This window comes from Hyperolius riggenbachi, chromosome 1, assembly GCF_040937935.1.
Source record: "Hyperolius riggenbachi isolate aHypRig1 chromosome 1, aHypRig1.pri, whole genome shotgun sequence".
Lineage (NCBI taxonomy): Eukaryota > Metazoa > Chordata > Amphibia > Anura > Hyperoliidae > Hyperolius > Hyperolius riggenbachi.
In genome coordinates, this window is record NC_090646.1 from 602,795,996 (window position 1) to 602,803,189 (window position 7,194).

Here is a 7,194-nt window from a genome sequence, read left to right on the forward strand (position 1 = left end):
TGTTTTGTTTTTTTTTGAGGAGGAGGCTGAAGGTCAACCGCAGTAGGCGTCGCAGGGGGCTTGTGCTGCTCAACTTTCCCGTGGTATTGTTCGTGGCCGGGGGGAGAAGGAGAACTTACCTGACATCACTGAGGAAGAGCAAGAGGAGATCGATAGTACGTCTGCATCCAAATTTGTGCAGGTGGCAGCTATCATGCTGTCCAGCCTCTTGAGGGACCCCCGTATAAAAAAACTCAAGGGGAATGACCTGTACTGTGTTGCCATGCTACTAGACCCTCAATATAAGCACAAAGTGGCAGAGATGTTACCAACTCACCTGAAGGCAGAAAGGATGCAGCACTTGCAGAACAAGCTTGCAACTATGCTTTACAGTGCATTTAAGGGTGATGTCACAGAACAACGGACTAAAGGTGCCACTGCCAGTAATCCTTCTCCCATGTCCATGCAGGAAAAGACAGGACGCTCCAGCGATCTCCTGGTGATGTCGGACATGCAAACATTCTTTAGTCCAACGCCTTGCCTTAGCCCTTCCGGACCCACCCTCCACCAACGCCTCGATCGACTACCTGGCCTTAATTGTGGGTGTAGACACTATGAGCAGCGATGAACCCCTGGACTACTGGGTGCGCAGACTTGACCTGTGGCCAGAGCTGTCACAATTTGCCATCCAACTTCTGTCTTGCCCTGCTTCAAGCTTCCTGTTAGAAAGGACCTTCAGCGCAACTGGAGGCATGGTCACTGAGAAGAGAAGTCGCCTAGGTCAAAAAAGTGTTCAGTACCTCACCTTTATCAAAATGAATGAGGCATGGATCCCGGAGGGCTACTGCCCGCCCGAAGACTAAGTCAGTCCCCACACACAGCATCTCTGCCTGAACGCCGTGTGACTGCCTGCCCCAAGACTAAGTTGGTCCCCAAACAGCATCTCTGCCTGCAGGCCACTTGACTGCCTTTTCCACCACCACCAACTGGGTCCAGGACTCCAGGCGGATTCCTGAATTTTTAAGGCCGCTGCTAGCAGTGACCACTAACAAAACCAATAACAATTTTTTCTGGTGTGTGTACATGTCTGCCTAATTTTTCTGGCTGCACTGCAGCTGCAACAACAAAACAAGGAATGTGCATGTGTCAATTCCCCTTCGTGATCATTACCTTGCCGCGGTGAAGGGGCTTGCGTATCACAATGAAGCAATGACCACCAGCTATATGAGTGTCTCAAATTCGATCAGCTGGACAGTCACTGTTGTTCTGTCATTGAGCTACCTCAGCCCACCGACCATATGGGCTTGAAAACCGCTATCGCCTGCACTCTCGCCATGGTGCGCACCAGTTCAGCACGGCTGCCACCTCACAAACTGCTGTTTGCGGTGCATTACTCAGTGAGTTTGGTCTGTCAGTGTGAAGCAGTACACTAACTACACTACCTTATTGATGTATACACATGCAAGATGTTTTAAAGCATTTTAGGCCTCCAATTTAGCAATAAAATGTGATTTCTGCCCTTAAAACGCTGCTGTGTGTCAAATCCGTTTTTTTCCGCCGGGACTTTTGGCATGTATCCCACTCATTCATGCCCCCCTCCAGGTGTTAGACCCCTTGAAACATCTTTTCCATCACTTTTGTGACCAGCATAAATGTTTCTAGTTTTCAAAGTTCGCCTCCCCATTGAAGTCTATTAGCAGTTCGCAAGTTCGCGCGAACGTGAGCTTTTTCGGAAGTTCGCGTTCAAGGTTCGCAAACCTAAAATTGGAGGTTCGAGCCATCTCTTACAGTAAGTAATAACAATTATTATTATTATTCAGTATTTATACAGTGCTGACATTTTCCACAGCACTTTACAGTATGTACTCTTCTCACTGACTGTCCCTCAGAGGAGCTCACGATATATCCCTGCCACAGTCATGCATATACAATATACGAGGTCTGAGAAGGCGCCCCAAAATGCAAAGGACATAATTTATATATAATAAATTGAAGATTCTTACTTTAGAATGGAGGTTAAGAAAAGGTTTATGTGACACCAATATTATACGCCGTGTTTCGTGTGACTTGCTGGCTTCCTCGGGTCAGTTATAAAAGTGTCTTTGAGGGTAGCAGGTACGGACTTGACGCACCTACATGTGACCAATGGGAAGCAGTAAACTGTGATATGCAGTTCCAGAAGGGATAAAAGTAACACAGTGTACCTGCATCAGTGATCAGTAAACAAATGTATACACAACCGCACGTCGTCTTCCTCCATTGCAGTCATACTTTGAGTGGTTTTTGCTACAGTGTTCCCTGAGTGTTGCTGATTGCACCTCCATAATTTCCACCAGGGATGAGTGCAAGCTTCTCCAGGGCGTTTCACTTTCTCCCGGGTATGTAAAATACAGATGCCAGGGAAAATCAGGACTAGGGAAAATTACCGATATTTTACTATTTACAGTGTTAATTTACAATAGTAAAAAAAAATCAGCAAACCTTACCAATATTTTATTATAGCTAAACCAGGGGCGGACTAACAACTTATGGGCCCCCCGGGCAATGGGAGATTATGTACCAGTGTTGCCAATCTTTCACTTTATGTTTTACTGACAAAGATATAAACATTTACTGACAAAGGATATTTTTTACTGATAAAAACTCCTGTGCACAGCGCACCGAAAAATGGGCGTGGTCACCCAACAGAATGTGAGCATGGTCATGGATGGGGCCAAATATAGCAGTTGTGTAAAAGGTCTGCTGGGAAGTATGAGCTCTTCCATAGTGTTTCCCCCCAAAATACATGTAATCTGACAGTGGTTCCCCCAAAATAGTCGTAATCTGGCAGCAGCGGTTCCCCCAACATATACATAATTTGGCAGCGGTTCCCTAAAATATGCGTAATCTAGCAGCAGATCACCCAAAATACACGTATTACCCAAACTATATGTAATTTGGCTGCAGTGGTTCCCCCAAAAAACACATAATCTGGAAGAAGCTGTTCCCCCAACACACACAATCTGGCAGCGGTTCTGAACCGTGGTTCCCCAAAATACACATAATTTGGCAGCAATGGCTCCTCAAAAATAGTTAATCTGACAGCAGTTCCCCCAAAATAGGTGCCCACAGTTTAGGTAACCAGGTCTATAGGTATCCCCAGTGGAAGTAACCAGGTCTATATGTGTTCCCAGTATAGGTAGCCAGGCCTATAGGTGTCTCCAGTATAGGTAGACAGGTCTACAGGTGTCCCCAGTATAGGTAGCCAGGTCTACAGGTGTCCCCAGTATAAGTAGCCAGGTCTACAGGTGTCCCCAGTATAAGTAGCCAGGTCTACAGGTGTCCCCAGTATAAGCAGCCAGGTCTATAGGTGTCCCCAGTATAAGTATCCAGGTCTATAGGTGTCCCCAGTATAAGTATCCAGGTCTATAGTTGCCCCCAATATAAGAAGCCAGGTCTATAGGTGTCCCCAGTTTAGAAAGCCAGGTCTATATGTGTCCCCAGTATAGATAGCCAGGTCTATAGGTGTCCCCAGAATAGGTAGCCAGGTCTATCGGTGTCCCCAGTTTAGATAGCCAGGTCTATATGTGTCCTCAGTATAGATAGCCAGGTCTATAGGTGTCCCCAGAATAGGTAGCCAGGTATCCCCAGAAGGAGGTGTGGCAGTGCAGTGAAGGGGGAGCAGCAGACACAGCGGTGGGGAAGGGTGCCCTTCCCTCACCTTGGGTCTCCACCTTCCTTGCAACCCCTTCAGAATTGCCATGTGATAGCGGGCGGCAGCGGAACACTTCCTCCTATACCCGGCACTAGAGGGAGATTTATGCGTCTCTGGTCTTGTCTATTCAGTGACATCACCAGACCAGCAGCGCACAGAGCTCACTCACGCGCCGGGTTTAGGAGTAAGTGTTCTGCTGCCGCCCTCTGTCCCACCGCAATTCCAGAGAAAGGAAGGGGGAGACCAGAGGTGAGGGAAGGGGTGGGAGATGGCCCCCCTTCCCCTCCGCTGTGCCCTGCTCGCCCTTTACTGCGTTGCCACCCCAGGGCAAGCTCCCCACTGACCTAGGGCCCTCGGTTCATGCCCGAGTGCCCAAATGGTCAGCCCTCCCCACCCACACACACACACACACACACACACACACACACACACACACACACACACAAACACACTTACACCATTTCTGAGGCCTAACCCTTAACACTACCCACACACACACACACACACACACACACACACACACACACACACACACACCCCGGATGCACACAAAAGAAACCTAAATAGAGTGTGCTGCCAGGCAACCAAATTTCCCTTTTGGCATTGGCTTGCAGATAATTTCTATGCAAGTCAATGGCAGTGCCCCGATTTGCCCAGGAGCCGCATGCACCCGATTTTTCTAATCCCCCTTCTCCCCTGTGCTATGTTATTCAATACATTTATGTAATATCTTCAGCTGAACTTACAACATCTCTGCAATCGCCTCTGGCAGCCTTATAGCAGCCATGAAAGGTTGCTTCATCTGTGATGATATAATTCATTTATACCATAATTATAACATATGCCGAGTAAGATATTCTGTTTCCTGCAAAGCTCACAACTATTGTATGGTAAAAAAAAAAAAATTGAATTACACCCCCATTATTTCCAATATTAATAAAATTACAGGGCGATCAGAATGAGATAAGGCTAACGGGAAATAAGAATGATTATTCTACTATTTCATATCACGTAATATGATTAACGAGGGAACAGAACAACACGTCTTTTGTCTTTTATTGCTGAAACAAATTGTTCTGAACCAAATGTCACAAAGGTTCTTTAAGATGATTAGGTCATTGAAATAATGTATTAAGAAAGTGGTTATTGTTAATGTAATGATAAAACTCAAAATGTGCTTATTATGCAGATGCTTCGTGCATCACAACTAATTGTTTCCAAAACTTGTCAGAGATCCACGTGTTATATGTAGTATTTAAAGGGCATTTTCACTTTAAAAAGGAATCCTTAACTGACATGTTGATATAGACATGCGTATGTACAGTGGCAAGCTGACAAATACCTATGCTGTATTCCTTTTCTCTTTTTTCTGCCTGAAAGAGTTAATGGTCAGCTATACAACTGACAGTTTCTCTCCAGTTGACACCCTGTCGGACTACAGCATCTCTCACTGATAAGGAATTACAGCAATAAAACACTTTCATGACAGAGAACTGGGTTTCTGAGAGCAGGGGGTAGATAACAAGTTCAATAGTTCATATATTTTTGCTCAGACAGAATGGGCCGTATGCAATTAACTGTTTTCTCCTCGGAGATAATTTTTCTTCTTCGATTTAGAATGACTTTTCTGCACTTTGCAATGGAAAAGGTGCCAAAAAGTAGTTAAAAGTTCTATCAAAATTATTTTGTGTATTTTTTGTTGCTTGATGGTGATTTAACATACATTTTATTGACAAGTTTTGAAAATATTACCTAGGAGAAAACTCAGGAGAAAAAACTAATTGCATATGGGCCAATGTGTCATTGAGCTGAGACAAAACAATGAATCTACATTTTTTTAAAGTTTTTAAACATAACACATAACTGTGGGATATTTAAAGAGAATCTGTATTGTTAAAATCGCACAAAAGTAAGCATACCAGTGCGTTAGGGGACATCTCCTATTACCCTCTGTCACAATTTCGCTGCTCCTCGCCGCATTAAAAGTGGTTAAAAACAGTTTTAAAAAGTTTGTTTATAAACAAACAAAATGGCCACCAAAACAGGAAGTAGGTTGATGTACTGTATGTCCACACATAGAAAATACATCCATACACAAGCAGGCTGTATACAGCCTTCCTTTTGAATCTCAAGAGATCATTTGTGTGTTTCTTTCTCCCTGCAGTTCTCATGCACTGAAGTTTCAGGCTGCTCTTTTTTCTCCTGCAAACAGCTTTGCCCTTGTTTGTAATTCTTCAGTATGTGAAAGCCCAGCCAGCTCAGAGGACGATTTATCCAGCTTGTAAAAGATAAGAGAGAAGAGAGAAGCTGCTCTAATCTAAATAATACACAGGCAGTGTGCATAGAGGGGCCTGGAAGGGGGAATTCATAGCAGAACCACAACACTGAAGAACTTGGCAGCCTTCCAGACACAGGCTGACAAGTCTGACAAGGGAAAGATACATTGATTTATTACAGAGACTGTGATAGCAGAAAGTGCTGCAGTAAGCCAGAACACATTTGAATAGCTTTTGGAACTTGTAGGATGATAAAAAACAGGATGCAATTTTTGTTACGGAGTCTCTTTAAGTCATTCTTAGAATTAGAAGGCTAGATACAATTGTTTATCTCAAAAGTTTATATTCCCTTAAAGAGACACTGAAGCGAAAATAAAATTATGATATAATGAATTGGTTGTGTAGTACATCTAAGAAATAAAGCATTAGGAGCAGAGACATAAGTCTAATATTTGTTTCCAGTACAGGAAGAGTTATGAAACACCAGTTGTTATCTATGCAAATAGCCATTGAGCTCCATGACTTTGAAAGAGGCAGAGAGCTCTAACTTCTGATTAGGTTATCTCAACTGTATTGTGTTTTGCTTTTAAAGCGAACAGTTCAGGACAGGTCAAAAGTTCACTGGCCTGTTCTGTAAAAACATTTAGAATGCTGAGTAATGTGTAAACTGCAAATATTAGAGAATGATGCAATGTTATAAAAAAGCTGTATAACTGAAAAGAAAAATATGAGAATATTCTCTTTGCTACTAATGTTCTAGTAATTATCCGTACTACACAACCAATTCATGAGATCATAATTTGTTTTTGCTTCAGTGTCACTTTAAGTTCTAATTTAATGTAAATGTAAACCTTCTGACTGAAACCCCTAGCATATTCCCATAATAAGCATAGTGTTTTGTAGGGAAGGACAATTGGATGCTAATAATTCCAATTTGATGGAAATTTTGGTATTTTTTATTTATTTATGCATTTGAAAAATGTGTGCAGCTTAATATAGACCAATCAAATGCAGCTTGGAAGTGAACCAATCACTGTGGACGGCAGGGCCTGCCCAACCGCAAAATTTTCATCATGGGGGGGGGGGGGGATAGGACACTGTGCTTCAAAGAGTTTAGCGAAGCCACACATTCACACCTTACCTTGGATAGATAATGGGCAGCTAGAAGGGGAGGTCGAAACATTACAGCTCCTATAGCTATCAGAAACCACGAGAAACTGCAGGATAAAAAAAAGTGTCGCTTAA